At 42.7% G+C, this 22,166-nt stretch overlaps 1 long non-coding RNA gene across 1 annotated transcript in view; it reads left to right on the top strand.

Moving 5' to 3' along the window:
- Positions 1–22,166, top strand: part of LOC125451493 (uncharacterized) — a 66,985-nt gene continuing 44,819 nt past the window's right edge. Inside the window, exons 1-4 of the long non-coding RNA XR_007247314.2 lie at positions 1–6,152; positions 7,731–7,990; positions 8,401–8,518; positions 18,293–18,459. This is a non-coding gene — a long non-coding RNA (uncharacterized LOC125451493). The remainder of the gene's footprint in view (positions 6,153–7,730; positions 7,991–8,400; positions 8,519–18,292; positions 18,460–22,166) is intronic.

Consider the following 22,166-nt stretch of genomic DNA (forward strand, 5'->3'; position numbering starts at 1 on the left):
TTTGGCACAAAAATAATCGTCTTTTGTTACTTTTTATACTATTTATAGTTCATTGGTTTATTATGGAAATACATTTTGGTTCATTTTATGACAAGTGCCAAATCCTGCTGTCTGGATTTTTTTTTCAGTGAGGTTGTCCTTGTGTCCTTTGAAATAAAATTTTACTGTGCATCATACCCTTTCAGAGACAGTTTACACATTGATATTAAATTTTAATCTCACTGAGAATATCCTCCTAAAAAAATGGATTTTTGGTTAGATACTGCCATTGAACATTACTGAAAATACCTCTTTGATTTTAAATGGGATGCTAACCTGTGGTAAAGGAATCCAAGTAAGTCAAAATATCAAATTTAATACTGCATCCTGAGCTTCGAGTGACATCTGATAAACCAATATTGTTATTGCTGCCACTATTTATGGTTCACTTTCAGAACTTGTTATTTTGATTCTTAATATCACTGCCCCTCACAATGGGCCTGTATGTTACACTATTTGTAATTACTTTAAAGAGATATTTTGGGAATTCCTTTTAAGATAGTATGCTACCTCACTACATTGTAATGCCAAAGTCATCTGATGTTTAAAAATCTGAGCTTCCGTCTGTTTATAGAGTCATATAGGTCGACAGCATGGAAACAGGTCCTTCTGCCCAACTTGCCCATGTCACCCAGTTGTCACAATTTAAACTAGTCCCATCTGCCTGCATTCGGTCCATATCCCTCCATATCAATCCCATCCATGCACCTGTCTAAGTGTTTCTTAAATGACAAAATTGTGCTCATTTCAACCACTACCTCTGCCTGTTCCAAACATTCACTACCCTCTGCGTGAAAAGTTGCCCCTCTGGACCCTTTTGTATCTCTTCCCTTTCATCTCTAGTTTTAGACTCCCCACTGAGGAGGGAAAAAAAACCTGCTGTCTACCTTATCTACGCCTGCCATGAATTTATAGACATATGTAAAGTCACCCCTCCAGCTTCTGCGCTCCAGAGAAAAAAAGTCCCAGCTGATACAACCTCTCCTTTATAACTCAAACCTTCCTCTCTAGGTAGCATCTTAGTAAAACTTTTCTGCACTCTTTCTAGTTTAATAATATCCTTTCCATATTAGTACAACTTGCGCTGCACACAGTACTCCAAATGCAGCCCCACCAATGTCTTATACAGCTGCAACAAGTCCCAACTCCTGCACTCAGTGCTCTGACCAATGAAAGCAAGCACGCTCAAAGCTTTCTTCACCACTCCTTCTAGCATTTTCAAGGAACTGTGAACCTGTATCCCTAGATCTCTTGTTCCAAAACACTCCCTAGCGCCCTACCATTGACTGACTATGTAAGTCCTCACTGGTTTCCGTTACCAAAATGCAACACCTTGCATTTATCTGAATCAAATTCCATCTGCCATTTTTTTTCCCTATTCATTTTGTGGGATATAGGTGTCGCTGGCTGGCCAGCATTTCTTGCCCATCCCTAATTGCTCTTGAGAAGGTGGCGGTGAGCTGCTGTCTTGAACCGCTGCATTTCTACTGCTGTGGATTGATCCACAATGCTATTTGCGAGGGGGTTTCAGAATTTTGACCCAGCAGCAGTGAAGGAACAGCGATATATTTTCAAGTCAGGATGGAGAGTGACTTGGAAAGGAACTCGGAGGTGGTGGTGTCCTATATATCTGCTGCCCTTGTCCTTCTAGATGGAAATGGTTGTGGGTTTGGAAGGTGCTATCTGAGGATCTTTGGTGAATTTCTGCAGTGCATCTTGTAGATAGAACACAATGCTGCTACTGAACGTTGGTGGTGGAGGGAGTGAATGGTTGTGGGTGTAGTGCTAATCAAGCAGGCTGTTTTGTCCCGGGTGGTGTCAAGCTTCTTGAGTGTTGTTGGGACTGCACTCATCCAGGCAGGTGGGGAGTACTCTATCGCACTCCTGACTTGTGCCTTGCAGATGATGTACAGGCTTTGATGAGTCAGGAGGTGAGTTACTCGCCACAGTTTTTCCAGCTTCTGGCTGCTCTTATAGCCACTGTATTAATGCGGTGAGTCCAGTTGAGTTGCTGGTCAATGATAACCCACAGGATGTTGATAGTGAGGGATTCAGTGATGGTAACACCATTGAATGTCAAGGGGGAGTGGTTAGATTGTCTCTTATTGGTGATGATCATAGCCTGGGATTTGTGTGGTGCGAATGTCACTTGCCACTTATCAGCCCAAACCTAAATATTGTCCAGATCTTGTTGCATGTGAACGTGGACTGCTTCAGCATCTGAGGAGTCACGAATGGTGCTGAACGTTGTGCAATCATCGGTGAACATCCCCACCTCTGACCTTATGATGGAGGGGAGGTCGTTGATGAAGCAGCTGAAGATGGTTGAGCCTAGGATACTACCCCGAGGAACTCCTGCAGATTTGTCCTGTAGCTGAGATGATTGACCTCCCATAACCACAACCATCTTCCTATGTGTCAGGTATGAGTCCAACCGCTGGAACGTTTGCCACCTGATACCCATTGATTCCAGTTTTGCTAGGGCTCCTTGATGGCACACTTGGTCAGATGCAGCCTTGATATCAAGGGCTGTCACTCTCACCTCACCTCTGGAATTTAAGTCTTTTGTCCATGTTTGAACCAAGACTGTAATGAGGTCAGGAGTTGAGTGGCCTTGGCGGAACCCAAACTAGGCATCACTGAGCAGTTTATTTCTGAGCAGGTGTTAATGACACCTTCCATCACTTTGCTGATGATCGAGAGGTGACTGATGGGGTGGTAACTGGCGGATTGGATTTGTCCTGCTTTTTATGTACAGGACATACTTGGGCAATTTTCCACATTGTCAGGTAGATACCAGTGTTATAGCTGTACTGGAAGAGCTTGGCTAAGGGAGCGGCCTGTTCTGGAGCACAGGTCTTCAGTACTATTGCCAGAGTGTGGTCAGGGCCAGTAGCCTTGCAGTATCGAGTGTCTCCAACCATTTCTTGATATCACATGGAGTGAATCGAATTGACTGAAGACTGGTACCTGTAATGATGGGGACCACTGGAGGAGGCCGAGATAGATCATCCACTCGGCATCTTTCGGCTGAAGATTGCCGGGGATGCTTCAGCCTTATCTTTTGCACTGATGTGCTGGGCTCTTCCGTCATTGAGGATAGGGATATTTGTGGAGCCTCCACCTCCAGTGAGTTGTTTAATTGTCCACCACCATTCACCACTGGATGTGGTAGGACTGCAGAGCTTAGATCTGATCTGTTGTTTATGGGATCTCTTAGCTCTGTCTGTCACTTGCTGCTTTCACTTTTTGGTGTGCAAGTAGTCCTGTTTGGTGGCTTCATCAGGTTGATGCCTCATCTTCAGGTATGCCTGGTGCTGATCCTGGCATGCCCTCCTGCACTCTTCATTTCTCAGCCTCCCGACCCAGTTGTTCAAGAACTTGCTGCATTTCCAGATAACCATTTCACTGTCCACTATACCAACAATCTTTGTGTAATCCACAGATTTACTAACCACACCTGCTAAATTCTCATCCAAATTATTTGTATCAATGACTTGAATAACAGTGGACCCAACAACCGATCTCTGTGGCCCACCACTGGTCACTGATTAAAATATCTTAAATGTGAATAATATTCCTTTAAAACACTATATAAGTTACTTTTGAGCTTTGTTTAATAGTCTAGTACTGGCTTGTAGTTTTTAAAATTCTGGACTGTTTTAATGATAAATCAGAAGTGATTAGAAAACATGATGCAGTGAATATTTTTACAGCGGGCTGTGAAAATTTGGAGTTTACTGGAAGAGTTGATGCACTAGAGCCTCTCTTCATTGTTGTTTTAGCAGGTATTTTGTTGCTTTTGGAGTGGACCAACATGAAAGTGCAGAAAACATTCTGGTGAAGTTATTCCTAACTGTCAGTTTTAAGAGTTCAATTTGCTGTCCATAACACTCTTCGATCTGTTAAGGAGACAAACATATTGTAGGTTCTGTCCTTAGTTTTTTGATAATTTCACATGGATTAAATGTCATGGGTGATTATGTGGGCTCAGTGTTCCCCTTTCCACAAACATGAGCAATAAGGAAGTAAATCATTTAAGGTGCTTGTTTCTTATTATCATTGCACCTACATATGGTGTGAACTGCACATGACAAAACAGTTGCATGCTGTGGTAGTAAACATTGTATAGGCTCAAAGTTAGAGTGACTGTCCACATAATGGGTGCTATTATCAGCAGAACTATACCTCAGCATGAAACATTATCTTAAATGAAGTATAGTAGAACCATTTGGTTCCAGAACTATGGTAAAGGCAATATTGGAAATTGTCTTCCAATTGAAATACACATACTGTACTTTTCTAGTTATAGAGTGATGTTTTAAATAACAGGAATTTATATTGTTGGCACAACGTTTTGAATAAAAGCTTTGTCAAGCAGATAATTTTATTTCCACTGAAGAGAAAGAATGTGGAAATAAAATTTGTACGGTTCAGTGGCTGGCTTGAATACCAACTAAAATGTTGTGGGTTCAAAATTTGTTTTGAAGCCTTTTCAGTGTGGTGAATGCATATTTTGCCTGCTTTACAGTAAGCATTGTGTAAAAAAAGAGCATTTTTCTGGAATCATGGAAATCAAAGCAAAAACACAAAAAGTCAAAGAATTGCCCTCCCAACATTGCATCACTTATTGACTTCATACTCTAGACATATGAGATAAGGGAATAAAAAATATTTCCCCGAGTCATTATGTGAAGGAAAGATGGAAGGTAATATATAACAATGTAGTCATTAAACCCTCATTTTTAACAGGCAATTTTTCATATGATTCTTTTAGACAAAGCCTGAAATTAGAAAGAAAATATTGAAATTTTGATGTTATGGGTTGGTTTCACTGCTGAAATATTGATCTTGCATGACACAAGTATTTTAGACCTCTGAAAGGGAAATTTTTTTTTGTTCTTTCTCTGATTTGTTTTACAACTTTTGGATATCTAAAATTTACTGTGTCCAGGTACTGTAAACTTTTATATTTTCACAAGAATTCTACAATGTATCAGAGTAGTTAACATTGAAATGCATGTCTTGGAGTATAGTTTTTAACAGCAATTTTTTTTAGCATTGTTAATATGAAACATATTTCAAAGTAACGTTTTTATCTATTATTGGCAACCTATAGAAGCAGTTTCTCACACCCGTTAATCTATCTTGATTTAACTGAAATGTTCAGTCTTTCAAGAAAACTGTATTCTATCTATATGAAAACGTCCCATTAGTATGGCAAAGTAAATAGTTTAAATCATTTGATGCTAACAGTTACTATCTGATTTCTGTCTTAAAACAATAAAAGACTTGTCTGTGGTCAAATACAGTCACTAGGCTGATGTTCTTTACCTCTCAATGTTCTTCAGAGTTCACTATTGCCCAGAAGGAGCTGTAAGCATCTAACTTTTACATTAGGGAATATGATTTCAACATTTCATAGAATTGTCACATATAAGTGCAAGGTTACTTTAAAATTCTGCCGTTCAGATGAGAAGTTTCCCAGTATCAAATGAAAGACATAATTTGCCCGCAACAGCAGGAATATATTGCAGACTTGTATGGATTTTGAGAAAGTGAAGTTGACAGTGACAAGTAATTCAAGATGGTGGCCTTGGCATAAATGCTAATGCCAGCAACCATTTACTTCCTGTGCTATCCAGTAAATTTGTCCAGTAAGGTTCTCACCCTATGCAGACAGTTACACTGACTGTACGAATTATTTCAAGAGTTTGTTACATTTGCAACAAACACGTTCTGTTAATGAGATACAAAAGTAGCAGAGTTGTACCGGTCTTCTTTCGCTCTGCCAAGAATATTCACAAATTTGCTGAATTCTGAAAATGTCTTTATCAGTGTCGCTTACATTGAGGGATTGTCGCTCAACAACGTTTTTTCTCCTATACTTCGACTTGCACCCAGGTGTTCTAACCCAAAGGTAGGTATACTACCAATGTGTCACGAACACTTAAAGCTTCCTAAACAAAGGAATACTAGTTCCCCCATGTCTCAACAGATATTTTATCATCACCCTACCCCAGGTTATTGAGAGAGACAAGGAAGGAGATTGCTGGGGTCTTAATCAAGATCTTTGTATCTTCATTAGCCACTGGAGAGGTCCTAGCAGACTGGTAAGTCGCTGATGTTGTTTCTCTCTTCAAGGAAATTGGGATGATCCAGCAAACTATAGAATGATGAATCACGAATCGGTGATTAGGAAGCGATTGAAGAGAATCCTTCGACATAGGATTTATTCATATTTGGAAAAGCATGGCTTAATTAGGGATTGTCAGCTTGGCTTTGTACGGGACAGATCGTGTTGTACTAACTTGATTGAATTTTTCCAGGAGGTGATGAATGTGATTGATGACAGTAGCTCAGTGGATGTTGTCTACATAGATTTTAGTAAGGGTTTCAACAAGGACTGTCATGGTAGGCTCATGCAGCTTCGTATACAGTTAATGGCAGGACCCTGAAAAGCATCGATGTGCAGAGGGGTCTTAGGGTTCAAGTCCTTAGCCCATTGAAAATGGTCACACAAGTAGATAGGGCAGTAAACAAAGTATATGGCATGCTTGCATTTGTGGGTCAGGGAATTGAGTATAATGAATCATGTTGCAGCTTTAAATCAGTTTAGTTAGGCCACATTTAAGAGTATTATGTTCAATTCAGGTTGCCACATTACAGGAAGGATGTGGAGGCTTTGGAGAGGGTGCTGAAGATGTTTGCCTGGATGCTGCCTAGATTAGAGGTTCTGAACCATAAGCAGAGGCTAGAAAAACTCAGGTTGTTTTTTGCTGGAGCGGCAGAGGCTGAGGGGAGACGTGATAGTAGTAGATTAAATTATGAGACGCATAGGTAGGGTTGGTGGTCAGAATCTTTTTCCTAGAGTTGAAATGCCTAAAACTAGGGGCATGCATTTAAAGTGAATGGGACGGAAGTTCAAAGTAGATGTGAGGGGGAAGTTTTTTTTTGTTAGACAGAGTGGTAGGAGTCTGGAAAGTGCTGCTATGGATGGTGATGGAGGCAGATATGATAGATGCATTTAAGGGACTTTTAGATAAGTACATGAATATGCACGGAATAGTAGGATATAGACCAAGGCCAGGAGAAAGGGTTAGTTTAATTTGGCGCATGTTCAGCACAATATCATGGGCCTGTTCCTTTGCTGCTATGTTCTAACCTGTTCAGAGTTTTTATTATACACTTATAGTGCAGACGGGACTTAAACCTGGACTTACTGCCCAGTCATAGGAATGGTATCACTATTGAATGATCCCTTACTAATGTGAATATAGCTTTGCACAAGGGATACACAACTTGATTGTAATTTTTTAAAAAATTGTCTAATCATTTGTCGTAATAATTAAAACTGTTTGTTAATGATTTAGTATTTAATTTTCATTTGCAAATTAAATTAATCATCATAAACTAGGTTTATTTTGTAATTTTTGAAACTCTTGTTTAACTAACATAATTAGTATAAAAGATGTTTTAGCTGTTGGTCTTGCAAATCTGATATCTGAAAAGAACATTCCCATTAAGTTTGATTTTGGGAAAAAAAAGCTAAACAAACCATTTGTTGTCCAACCATGATTACTGTTGAAAAGTTGGTGATGAGCTTTTGCTTCCATGTTGCAATTCATGCAGGACAAAGCAACTCACTTCATCTCCTGTCATTCAACACCTTAATCATTCTCTGTCTCCAGTCAGGGACGTAGTGATAATGGTGTTGTCATCTACAAAATGCACTTCAGCAACTGATCAAGCAACTTCCAAACATATGAACTCAATGAGCTCGAAGGACAAATACAGTAGAGACATTATAAAGCCACTAGCATCCTGCAAGTTGCCCTCCAAGCCACACCCCATCCAGCTATAATTCCCATGAAGACCGATTACCTTAAAAGAAAGAAATCACCCACAATGGCTACAAAAGGAAAATGGATGGACAAGGCTTTTAAACCAGGTAACAAACTAGTGTTAGCATACTTTGACCATTAACATGCAAATAATATTTCAAACAAAAAACTTAATAGTTTTTGCAACAAATATGTTCCTCATTTCATTACATGTACTTGCAACACCGTCTGCACAAGAAGTCACACCACGTGCAATCTTAGAGACTCTTAAACTCTGTCTGTAGTGTATTTTGATATCGTACTTAATTGATTTGGCATTCACATTGTTTCCGGGGCAGCCTTCACCCAAAACCTCCACAATCGTAATGGAGTAACAGCGCAGCATCCAGGCTCCTTAGCACAGGAGTCTGGCACTCATCTATGTCCACTTGTACAGTTTTTCTTCTTTCTGTGCATTTTATAATGTTTCCAGTTATCTGTTGTTGTCAAGATTAATCTTACCTTTGTTATTCTGCAGATTAGTCATACCTTTTAATGGCTTTGGTAGAAGGCCAACGACAAGATGTCTTCCAAGATGTGGACCAGTGTGGCCGTCTGATTTCCATGTGGAATTCTTCTTTGGCATTAGCTTCCAGGTACTCCATCGTCCCAGCAGGCAGTCACATCTAGGAGTGTCCGTCTCGGTCGGCATGATGGTCTTGTCCCAGCGTGGACATGTCGCCCCTGTGTGGGGTCTTCAACATCTGCTTCAAGGTATTCAAGTGGCCCAGTAGGCAATCTCATCCAGGAGTAGGGGTCTTGTCCTGGAATGGCAGTCTGGTCCCAGCCATCTCTTCTGGATATTCCATCGTTCCTTAATCGGCTTTCCCTGAGCCTATGAGCTGCTATCTCAACCATGATGAACTTTGTCTAGCTTTACTTTATATTTTAATTATGACTTCTGAAATTTTAGTATAAGTTGGCCTACTATGGTGGCTATAAAACTTTTCAATGTATTTTTCATGCGCAAGTACACATGAAAATTTGTTTTTTATTCCATTGTATTGATGTCTGATGTCCCTGGATAGGATTAACATGAATCAGATACACATTTGTGAACCTTCTACCACTTAATCACAATAGTCTTTTCAACTGATATAGATCATTGCACCCAGTTTATTATCTGGTTGATACAAATACTTAGCTCTTTAACACACCTGAGCTGTTCTTTCAATGTTTAGGTTTCAGCTTTATAGAATCATAGAGATTACAGCTCAGAAACAGACCTGCTGCTTGGCCTGCTGTGTTCATCCAGCCTCACATTTTATTATCTTGGATTCTCCAGCATCTGCAGTTCCTATTATCTCAGAAACAGACCTTTCGGTTCAACTCATCCATGCAAACCAGATAAATTAATCTAGCCCTATTTGTCCCATATCCCTCTAAACATGTCCTGTTCATATACCCATTCAGATGCTTTTTAAATGGTGTAATTGTGCGGGGCAATTTAACATGACCAATCCACCTAACCTGCTCATCTTCGGACTGTGGGAAGAAACTAGAGTACCTGGAGGAAACTGATGCGGAATTGTACCCAAGATTGAGATCACACCCAATGCTTGGCGCTTTGAATCAACGGTGCTAATGACTGTGCCACCATGCCAAAGCTGCATTCATCCAAGCAAGTGAAAAATGTTACATCGCAACTCCTGACTTGTGCCATGTAGATGGTAGACAGAATCTGGGGAGACAGGAGTTGATAGTGCAGGAATTCCTCTTCACCTGCTCTAATTACTCTCTGATATCCATAACCATATACGTTTGTGCCAAGGATGACTGCAACCAAAGAGCAGAGAGAACAGTAGAGATTTTTTTTCCCCGATTACTGTTGACTGTAGTTTTCCTAGGACTTTTTAATGTTGCGCTTAAAGAAAAATTGCGTACAGTTCTGGTCACCACAGTACCAGAACAATGTGGATTATTTGGAGACAGTACAGAAAAGGTTTACGAAGATGTTGCCTAGAATGGAGGATTTCGGCTATGAAGAAAGGTTGGCTAGACTCAGTTTGCTTTCCCTGGAACGCAGGAGGTTGAGGGGCAGCCTTACAGAAGTTTATAAGATTGTGAATGGCATGGATAGAGTGCAAAGTATGAGGCATTTCCACCAAGTGGGGGGGTCAGTTGCTAGGGGCCACAGTGTCGGAAATGGCCCAGGTGAATTTGAGGTTGGGCTGAAAGGTATTGGTGAAGTGGAGCATGAGGCAGCACTGATATAGCCATCGATGTAAAGGAGGAAGAGGTGAGGGATGTTGCCACTGTTTCTGCAGAAGAGGGTCTGTTCCACATATCCTACAAAAAGCAAAGCATAGTTCGGAGCCATAGACACCCCTTTGGTTTGCAGGAAGTGGGAGGAGTTAAAGGAAAAGTTGTTGAGGGTGAGGACAGGTTCCGTCAAGCAGATGAAAGTGTCAGTGGAGGGGCACTGGTTGGATCTGTGGGAGAGGAAGAAATGGGGAACTTTTTAGCTCCTCTCATGGAGGAAATACCAGACTGAATGTCCATGGTGAAGATGAGGTGTTGGAGGATCAGAGAATTGAAAGTCTCTGCGAAGGTGGATGGTGTGGGTGTGGGTCCTGAACGTAAGTGGGGAGTTTCTGGACCTGGATGGGGGCGGAATGGAATTGAGGTAGGCAGAGATGAGTTCAGTGGGGCAGGAGCAGACAGAGACAGTGGGTCAACCAGGGAAGTCAGGCTTATCAATTTTGGGTAGGAGATGGAAATGGGCAGTGCAAGGTTGGCAAACCATCAGGTTGGAGGCTATGCACAGGAGGCCTCCTGAGATGATGAGGTTATTGATGTTCTGGGAGAAGATGGTTTGATCATCAGGAGTGGGGTCATAATCGAGGGGACGGTATGAGGTGGTGCCAGAGAGTTATCGTCTGGCCTCAGCGATTTTGAGGTCAGTATGCCGTACTACCACTGCACCCCCGTCCCCGCCAATCAGCAGGTTTAACGTTGAGGTTGAGGTTGGAGTAGAGGGAGCGAGGGCTGTGTGTTCTGGAGAAAGGTGAGAGTATGTGAAGGGGTGGAGAAATTCAGGCAATTGATGTCGCAGCAGCAGTTGGAGATGAAGAGGTTGAGGGAGAGTAGGAAGCCATGGGGTGGTACGCAGGAGAATAGGATTTGATGGAGGCAGGAGAAGGGGTCTGCAGATGGTGGGCTAGATTCCCAGTCAAAAAAAAAGGTGCAGAGGTGGCAGAAGCTGAGTTCAACATCCAGATGTGTATGGGATTTGTTGATGTGTGGGCGTGGGGGGATGAAGGTGACTCCTTTGAGGACTGACTATTCGTCCTCAGTGTGGGGGAGGTCTTCGTGGGCAGTGAACACCTGGCATGGGCTGAGGCTGGGGTTGGAGATTGAGCTGGGAGTGGGCGAGGTCACTGTCTTAGGAATGAGTACTTGTATGGGAATGGTCACCTGGGCAGATGTGGAAGTAGTGATGTGTCAGCAGCATTAGTGGAAATGATGTAGTCTGCATCGGCAGCAGAAGTAGCGTCAGTGAAGGCTGTGCTGTCGGTGGCCTTGGCAGTAGAAGTGATGTCAACAGCATCAGCAGGAGCAGCTGAGGTGACCATGTAGTTAATGGTGCCGGGTGAATTAAGGATGAGGTCGGGGATATGTAAAGTGGAAATCAAGGATTTTCTTTCTTTTAACCACTCCTTAATTAGATTACAAGAAGAAAGGCAAGCTTTTTTGGGTCTTTGGGGTTAATTATTAGAGGGGATACCCTAATCCCATCATAACAGATTGGATCGGCAAGAAATGAAGATGACACCTGAGGAGCAATGAGGAATGAAGAGCATCCTTGAGCAGCAGAGGAATGAGACAATGCCTGAGGAGCAGCAAGGAATGGAAACATTTCCTATGGTGCAAGGAATAACAAAGGAGATGATTGAGGACTAGCGAGGGTATGGGCAGAACATGGAGAAACAGCATGGATTGAAGACAAGCAATGAGGAACAGAGAGAATATCCAAGGAGCAGTGAGGAAATGAAGGATTCCAGAAGAGCTGCAAGGCAATGACCCTGACTAGAAGACATCTAACAAGCAGAGAGGAATGGACAGGACACATGAGGAAGAGTGAGATATGGTGAAGACACCTGTGGAGCAGCAAGAGGATGCCCAAAGAGCAGAAAGAAATGGAGAGGCCCCTGCAGAGTAACGAGGAAAGAAGAGGATTTATTGAGGGGTAGTGAGGGTATGGAGAGGACGTCGGAGAAGGAAGAGCATGATTGAATAGGATTCTTTCAGAACAATGAGGAATAGAGAGGATGCCAGTGGAGCAGTGAGGGAATACGAAGATGACTGGTGCTTTCCATCCCCTTTTAGGCAGCACAGATGTGTTTCCTGCATGGACTGCTGCTGCTTACTCTCCATTTCTGTTCTTCTGCCTGCCACTCAGACATGCCTTTGCATGCTGTTTTGCCCTCCAGTGGCGCAAATCCCCAGGAGAGGTAATTTTACATAGGGATATTCCCCTTTTCCATTGGGGATCTGGGGTGGAGAATACTGCATGTGGTAGTCCCATGCAACTGTATTTTGAGTCACTTCACCGGGTTCCAGACCACGTGTTGTTTTCGATGGCCCGAGAGAGACTGTGTTCCAAGCTAATGTCGAGTGTCCCCATTTGCAGCCCCTCTTTATTTTATTTGAAGCTTTCACTTCTTGAGTTTTTGTTGGACTTCTGTTCCACGTTTGTGATCATAGACACCCAGCGTGGGGTAGTGTAGACCTGTCGAAGGCCCTTCTTATGGATCTGCTCCTGGGCTTGGCCAAGGTGGCCATCAACAGGTCTAAGCGGGGGACCGGTGAAGGGTTTGTTGTTCGTTATAGTGGGTGGAAGGGTGCTGCAGGTTTCAGAGGGACATTGATAAGCTGCAGAGATGGGCTGGAAGGTGGCAGATGGAGTTTAATGCAGAGAAGTGTGAGGTGATTCACTTTGGAAGGAGTAACAGGAATACAGAATACCGCACTAACGGTAAGATTTTTGGTCATGTGGATGAGCAGAGAGACCTCGGTGTCCATGTACATAGATCCCTGAAAGTTGCCACCCAGGTTGAATGAGTTGTTAAGAAGGCGTACAGTGTGTTAGATAACAAAGTGTGAAGCTGGATAAACACAGCAGGCCAAGTAGCATCTCAGGAGAACAAAAGCTGATGTTTCGGGCCTAAACCCTTCATTACAGTGTGTTAGATTTTATTGGTAGAGGGATTGAGTTTCAAAGCCATGAGGTCATGTTGCAGCTGTACAAAACGCTGGTGCGGCCACATTTGGAGTATTGCATACAGTTCTGATTGCCGTAATATAGGAAGGATGTGAAAGCGTTGGAAAGGGTGCAGAAGATATTTACCAGGATGTTGCCTGGTATGGAGGGAAGGTCTTATGAGTAAAGGTTGAGGGATTTGAGGCTGTTTTCGTTAGAGAGGAGAAGGTTAAGAGGTGAACTAATAGAGGCATACAAGATGATCACAGGTTTAGATAAGGTGAACAGTGAGAGCCCTTTTCCTTGGATGGAGATGGCTAGCATGAGGGGACATAGCTTTAAATTGAGGGGTGATAGATATAGGACAGATGTCAGAGGTAGGTTCTTTACTCAGGGAGTAGTAAGGGCGTGGAATGCACTGCTGGCAACAGTAGTAGACTCGCCAAGTTTAAGGGCATTTAAATGGTCATTGGATAAACATATGGATAATAATGAAATAGTGTAGGTTGGATGGGTTTCAGATTGGTTTCACAGGTCAACACAATATCGGGGGCTGAAGGGCCTGTACTGCGCTGTAGTGTTCTATGTTCTATGATTGTCTGTCCCTCCTTCACAGAGTCATAGAGTCATACAGCATGGAAACAGACTGTTCAATCCAACCAGTCTATGCTGAACATACTCCCAAACTAAACTAGTCCCACGTGCCTGCTCCTGGTTCCTATCCCTCCACACCCTTCCTCTTCATATTATCCATTCAAATGTGTTTTAAACATTGTTATTGTACCCACATCCACCATTTCATCACGCGAACCACGAACCATCATCTGTGCTGTGTATGCACTCATGTGCCCTTACATATGGTGCTCACCAGGATGCTCGAGGCCTTTTGAGACCAACTGGTGCCACAGGGGCTGGAGAGCCTCATTGGACTGAACAATGTCAGTTTGATTTAGTAAGGTTCCGTTTAGTCCTGTAAGGTTCTGTTCGACCTTTTTGTTGATCTTTGATTTTGATACAGTGCTGCTGCGGGGGCTACTTCGCTAATTATTTTTGGGCGCCCTGAAAGAATTGAGGAATATTTAGTCTAAAATTAACCTTTTGTTGTCCCTGAGCCAGGAGTGTTGATAGAAAAGGTGTTGAGTTGAGCATAATGTTCAGTTTCCTTTGAGTTCAGGTTGTGTGGTGGAACCCTTACACTGTATTTTAAACCCTTGTTATTCCTGACCAGGGAATGTTTGATGGGACAGTGTTGAAAGAACTTTACTTTGAGTTTAAAGAGTAGGGGGAGTTTTTCCTCTGTATATTCACCCCATGCTATCACTGTCCTGGGAGTTTTGAATGGGGACAATGACGGGGGAACTTTACTTTCAATTTGGAAGAATTGTGATGATGACTGATGTAATGAGGATGACGCGAGAAGAGTAGCAAGTAATAGAGAGGTCTCTTGGGGAGTAGTGAGTAATGAAGAGCATGATCAAGGAACAATGTGGGTATAGAAAGGACAAAAGAAAAGAGAGGAATAAAGAGGATGCTGGAGGAGCAGCAAGGTATGAAGAGGATGCCTGAGGAGCAGTGAGTTGATGGAAAGATGTCATACAGAGCAATGAGTAATGAAGAGGATAATAAAGAACAAAGAAAATTATAGAACAGGAACAGGCCCTTCGGCCCTCCAAGCCTATGCCGATCCAGATCTTCTATCTAAACCTGTCACCTACTTTCCAAGGATCTGTATCCCTCTGCTCCCTGTCCATTCATGTATCTGTCTAGATACATCTTAAATGACACTATTGTGCCCGCCTGTACCACCTCTGCAGGCAATGCGTTCCAGGCACCTACCACCCTCTGCGTAAAGAACTTTCCATGCATATCTCCCTTAAACTTTTCCCCTCTCACCTTGAAATCATGACCCCTGGTAATTGAGTTACCCACTCTAGAGAGAAAGCTTCTTGCCACCCATCCTGTCTATACCTCGCATGATTTTGTAGACCTCAATCAGGTCCCACTTCAACCTCCGTCTTTCTAATGTAAATAATCCTAATCTACTCAACTTCTCTTCATAGCTCACGCCCTCCATACCGGGCAACATCCTGGTCAACCTCCTCTGCACCCACTCCAAAGCCTCCACTTTCTTTTGATAATGTGGCGACTCGAACTGTACGTAGTATTCCAAATGTGGTTGAACCAAAGTCCGATAGCAAAAGAACACTGCAGGAAAAGCATGGGTTAAAGGGGAGTCATTTTGGAACAGTGATGAATGGTAAGGATGACTGAGGACCAGCAAGGCCATGCGAGACCAACAGCGGACCAACAAGTCAATCTGAGGACTGTTGAGGAGAAGCAAGGGAATAAGAAGAGGCCGAATGAACAGTGAACAATCAAAAAGATGCCAAGTATAGCAAGGAAATGAGAGGATTTGGGAGAAAGGAATGAAGATGATGCCAAAGATCAGTAAGGAATAAGGAGAATATCTGAGAAACAGAGAGGGGCAGAGACAATGACTGAAGAGCAGAGGAGACATTGGACAAGGACCAAGGAATGGAGTAACCTCTTGTGATGCAACAAGGAACAAAGAGGACAGTAGAGGAATAGCAAGGGAATGAAAGGTTGACCGGTTGGTAGCATGGAATAAGGAGGACTCCAGAAGAACAGTACGGAATGGAGAGGACATCTAAGGAGGAGCAAGCAATGAGGGAATTCAAGGACAACCAAAGAGCAGATAGGGAAAGAGAAGACAGACAGACAACGAAAGGACTCTTGAAGAAAAGCAAGGGAATGAGAAGATGCCCAATAAACAGTGAGGAACACGAAGGAGGTCAAAGAAACAGCAAGGGAATGAGAGGAAATGCAAGAAACAAGAACACTTAAGAAGCAGTGAGGAACAATGAGAATGCCCAAAGAGCAACAAGGAAATGAGAAGCGGCAAGGAATGGAGAGGTCTCATGTGGATCAATGAGGAATGACAAGGACAATGGAGGAAAACCGAGCATAGAGAGAAGACACCAGAGAAGGTGTGTGGCTTGAAGAGGACTCCTGTTGAGCAACAAGGAGCAAAGAGGACACCTGAGGAGTAGCAAGAGAATCAGAATGACCGAGGAGCAGGTACAGAATGACAGGATGACCAAGGATCAATGAGACAATGAGGAACAGAAACAGGAACAGGACGCCCGAGGAAGATTGAGGAATGGGAAGGATGATAATGGAACAATGAAGGAATGAGAGGACGCTTGAGGCAAAATGATGGACTGAGGGGATGCCCAAGGAAAGCAAGGAACTTTGCCTCACTGCTGTTGTCTATGTAAGAACTTTAATGGAGAAATAGGCAAATGAGAAGACATCTATGGAACAGTGAAGAATAGAGAGGATGCTGCAGGAGCAGCAAGGAGTCAACAGGATGGGTGAGGGAAGGAGGAGTCACTTGTGGAACAGTGAGAGAGCTGCAAAGAAAACCTAGGATCAACAAGATACAGAAAGGATGACTGAGAGCTTTCTCGGGGAGGCGACAGCCTGGTGATATTATCACTGGACTGTTAATCCTGAGACCTAGGTCATGTTATTGGGACCTTAGTTCGAATCCTGCCACGGCAGATGGTAGAATTTGAATTCAATAAAAATCTGGATATAAGATGACCATGAACCCATTGCCAATTATAGGCAAAGACTCATCTGGTTCACTAATGCTATTTAGGGTAATGAGAGGAATTCTGGCATCTTTACATGTGACTCCTGACCCACAGTGATGCAGTTGACTGTTAACTCCCCTCTGAGCAAGACGTGCTGGCCTAAGCTGGCTACATTGTCATCCTGTGAATGATTAAAGAAAAGTCAGCAAGGGAATGGAGAGAATAGCCAAGGAATAGTGAGGGGATGGAATGAATGCCTGAGGAGCAGTGGGGGAATGGAAAGAATGCTGAAGGAAGAGTCAAGAATGGAAGGATGCCCCAGGAGAAGCATCAGAGCTGCAAGGACAGTTGAGTCATGAGTGGGATGCCCGAGGAGCAGTGAAGGAATGAAGAGAATGCCAAAGGAGCAATAAGGAAATGGAGAGGACACTGGAGAGAGAGTGATGAATGAAGTGTCCTGTTGAGGAGCAGTGAGGGAATAGAGTGAATGCCAAAGAGTAGTGAGGGAACTGCAAGGACCCTCGAGGAGCAGTGAGGCAATGACGAGGATGCCTGAAAAGCAGCAAGGGAATGGAGAAGGCACTGGAGGATGAATCAGGAATGAAGTGGAAGATCAGAGAGTAGTGAGGGTTGAAAAGAACAGGAATGGAGAGACCATTAGCAGAGGAGCGAGGAATAGAGAAGATGCTGGAGGAATGGAGAGGACATCCAAGGACCAACAAGGATGAGCAAGGAAAGTAGAAGACACCTAAGTAGCAATGAGAAATGGAGACCACACCTGATGAGTAGCAAGGAACTGAAATGATGCCTGAAGAGAAGTGAGGGAACTGAGGATACTGGAGGAAAACCTAGGAATGAAGACGATGTTCAAGGAGCACTGTATAATTGAGATGATGCCTGAGGAATGAAGAGGACAACTGAGAAGCAGCAAGAACAGAGAGGATACTCGAGGAGTTGGTGGATACAGAGGCATCACTGGCTGAACCTTTGCTGCTGACCCCTCAGTGAATTGGCATACAATTGCTCAATGTAGTGAAATCTGCCTTCGGTGAACATGGCAAAGGGAGATGGGAATAGGGGTATTGCAGACAGTAAATGTCTTTGTTGACATTTTAGCTGGCTGCAAAAGGAGGTTAGAATTACTTTTCCAAACCAAATCTGATTGCATTCTTTGAAGTGAGATTATTGGCAAGTATTAGGTAAGAGCAGGAGAAATTCTGCCATCTTAGACTATAATGGACCAAGCTATAAACATGCATTTAGTGAATCCTGTTCATGGTTTCAGATACTGATGCAACATAGCATGAAAATATGTTTTTTATGATTTAGAGGGCCTTCTGTTCCTCCTCTCAACTTCTGCCTGTTCTAGTTCTCCAACTGGAGCTTTCCACATTTACAGTATTCCCAACCTTTGTATTGTGTTTTCCCCATGTCAGTTTCAATCTTATTTAGGAAAAGATGTAAGGCTAGTATATGTAAGTATAGCTGAAGAGAAGACTTGGTGATTTACTTGTGATCAACATCTTTGTGTTGTGTTCCCCTTGCAGCCTGTCTGGGCAACCTGGGTTTCATGGAGAAAGATATTCACCTGCCACCAGCTGGAGGCAGACCTCATCAGGAAGTCTGGTTATGTACCATGTGTCGTTATATGCCTCCTCTGGCCACACTACATCAGCAGTCTGCAAACTCAACTGAACTAGGCAACCAAGAAGTGGTAAGTATGTTTATGTTTTCCTTCACAAATTGTCTTACTTTCAGAGGTAGCACTGGGAACTATTGATGCATTCGTATTAGGCATGTTCAGGACAGGTTATCTCTCAAATCCATCATTGTCTCCACAGTGGAGCAAAACATAATGGGGCTCCAAATAAATTTTCTTGAATACTTCATCTAGATTGTCCCAGAGATATTAGTAACTCAGTCTGTTGGGTGCACATCCATAGCTGTTTGACAGGACATTGTAGGTGCCAAAGTAAATGCTGTTCAAATAATAGAGATGTAACAGCACAGAACTAGCCTTTCATCCTATCTTGTCCACAGGTATTTGTGTCTTTTTCTCATCTCTTTTTTGCTGTACGGGTGCTTGGTCCATACCTAGATCACTGTGGCATTTCAAGTCTTCATTTAAAAGCTTGTCAACTGTTGTGAAGCAGCAATGAATTTTGTCAGTCCCTCACTGGGCCCTCTCTGCCCATGCAAGACAACCACAACCTACGCAGTCTTTCAAGGTTGCTAATTTGTTCCAGCCCTAGCAATATCCTGTTGAATCTCCTGTGCAGCGTCTGTAGTGCTATTATATTCTTCAGACAGTGTGGTGATCAAAACTGCATGCAGTTCCCCTGGTGGCTTAAACAATATTTTGAACAATTCCCTTGTAACCTTCTTGCTCTCATATTTAATGCTATAGACCATTAGATATTGGAGCAGAAGTATGTTGTTCAGCCCATCATGTCTGGCTGAGATCAGTGGGAAGAAAGCAGAGTTAACATTTCAAGCCCAGTGACTCTCCAAAAGAATTGGGATAATAGTAACAGGATTCTGATGGAATGTCACTAGACGTAAAGCATTTTCTCTGTTTTCTTCCCACAGATGATGCTGTCAGACCTGCTGAATTTTGCTATCAGTTTCTATTTTTGTTTCAGATTTCCAGCATCCACATTTCGTTGCTTTATATTGTTTCTCTTACTAATTAAAGACCTGTATGTCTCAGCCTTGAATGTTGTTAATGACCTAGATAGTTGAGCTCTCCGTGGTAAGCAATTTCACAGATTCACTACACTTTGAAAGCATAAATCTCTCTTAATCTCTATTTGATGGGTGAACCCTTATTCTGATATGATGCTCTCTGGTTCTAGACTCTTCTATACCAGGAGACAAACAACTACTCTACTGAACCATGTGAAACTCTATTGGACATTAGTCTTCCAGCCAAAAACAAAAACCTCTATGCCAACTCTTCTACCCTAAAGTACGCAGTTAGTCAACTCCTTGAAAAGCTACTTTCTCTTGGCTAATTTTTTTCCAATTGCCATGTGTACTAAAAACAGAGAGCCTTCACTGCATATATTATATGCATTTGCACAAAGAAATGGCTGTCACATTTGCATGGTTTCCACAGTTCCCTAGCTGATATATTCAGATCAGTTCATTCCTCTCCACTGGAAGCCACTTAGGTATGTGGGTGAAACATCCATGAATTGTGGAAACTGAATAATCTTTGCAGATCTCTCTCTGTGGAAAGCTGTTAATAAGACACAATTTTCCCAAATTCATAGTTTATTAAGAGATTTCTGCAAACATCTCTGTTAGTGCTGTTCGTAGACTAACAGATGTCCAGTGGTGATGCTATGATGCCAGCCATTTCCTGTCGTTTATGTTGCTAAGAAAGTTAACCCAAGCCAAAATCCATTGTATTCAGAGTGCAGAACTACTAAAGAAAAAGCAGAGAATTGAACTTGTACCAGGATGTTGAATAATATTGAAATGGAATTATGTGTGTTCATAGGTGATCACCCAATGTGGTCTCATTCGGGTTTTCTTCATTTCTCCTTATGTGTGGCTATTGTAAATGAACCGCATTGTGCACACACTTCCTATATTCCTGGATACACTAATTGGTGGTTCAGATATCAATAAAGAATCATAAATAGTCATCATGCAGCCATAATCTCAGGTTCTCACATATCTGACTGCCCAGTCCGATTACACATCGGATAGTTCATGTTCAGCTGTGGTTTTCACGTAAGGACAATGAAGAGAGAAGCTAGTTAGCCTTCTTGACCAAGCTTCTACTTATCATCTACTATGTTATCATTGAATTATATTGATTAATTTTTTAAAAAATCTGCTTAATGTAATGGTGTCCTAAGACTACAGGTCTGTTAGCCATTTCATGTCCATCCTGCAGGTCCCATGATGTTGGAAAAGAAACCAAGTGCACTACTTACTATCCCTAGAATCATAGAGATGTACAGCATGGAAACAGACCCTTTGGCCCAACTTGCTTATATCGACCAGATATCCTAAATAAATCTAGTTCCATTTGCCAGCATTTGGCCCATATCTCTCTAAACCTCGTAAACCCATCCAGATATCTTTTAAATGTTGTAATTGTACCAGACTCCTCCACTTCCTCTTGCAACTCATTCCATACACACACTACACTCTGTATGATAAAAAGTTGCCCTTCAAGCCCTTTTTAAATCTCTCCTCTCATAAACCTACGCCGCCTAGTTTTGGACTCCCCCACCTGGGGAAGAACCTTGCCCACTTACCATATCTATGCCCGTCATGATTTTATAAACCTCTATTAGGTCACCCCTCAGACTTTGACGCTCCAGGGAAAATAGCCCCAGCCTATTCAACTCTCCCTATAGCTCAAACCCTCCAGCCCTGGCAACATTCTTGAAAATTTTTTTCTGAACCCTTTCAAGTTTCACAGCATCTTCACATAGCACTAACTGCCTCTTGATCATGTTTCTCAATCGATATTGAGTCCTCTCTGTTTGTCCTCCTTTGGGTTGAAGGGCTTGTTTCCATGCTATGTTATCCTATGACTCATTGTTCACCTTGTCTAAAAGTATGGTAAGTGTGCTGGCCTTTTATTCTCTGCTCATTTCTTTCCCTTACAGTATTGTAACCCGGCTGTTGTGTTTCCAGCACAATGATGATCACATTAAAACATACTTGCATGCTACAAGATAAACACCAATTGTATGCTTCAAAATTAAAGACATCACTACAAATAAAAGATTTTCAACATGTTTTATTTTCAGGGATCATGGCTCTCCTTTACCCATTACAGCCGTCTCTTCCCTATCACAGATATCTCTCTCTCCCCATCACCCATTACAGTCTCCCTCCACTCCATGACTGCTTCGCTTGCCTATCACCATCTCCATCTTGCTTCTGTCTCCTTTCTCCTCGGGCCGTAACACCATCTCCCTCACACAGATTACCTGCCCCCACCTCACATCGTCATCTCCCTCATTTCCATCGTTATTCCCCTCACCGTCATCTCTCTCTTGAGATGGCTGAGAGATGGTATGGTGGATCAGTGGTCAGCATCCAGGGACTCTGTTTTGAATCCAGCCTTGGATGACTTGGGTGTGGATTTTGCACGTTCTCTTTGTGTCTGCACAGGTTTCTGCTGGGTGTTCCAATTTCCTCACATGATCCAGCATATTCAGGTTAAGGGGGACTGTCCATGCTAAATTGCCCTACAGTGCATAGGATGTGCAAGCTAGGTGGACTAGCCATGGTAAATGTGGGGTTACACAGGTATGCTGGGAGCTCTACAAAGCATCAGTGCAGATTCAATGGGCCAAATGACCTCTTTTCTCAATGTAGGGATTCTGTGATTCTGTCAAGGGAGGGAGACTGTAATGGGTGATGGGGAGAGAGAGATATCTGTGATAGGGA

This window comes from Stegostoma tigrinum, chromosome 5 (assembly GCF_030684315.1).
Source record: "Stegostoma tigrinum isolate sSteTig4 chromosome 5, sSteTig4.hap1, whole genome shotgun sequence".
Classification (NCBI taxonomy): domain Eukaryota; kingdom Metazoa; phylum Chordata; class Chondrichthyes; order Orectolobiformes; family Stegostomatidae; genus Stegostoma; species Stegostoma tigrinum.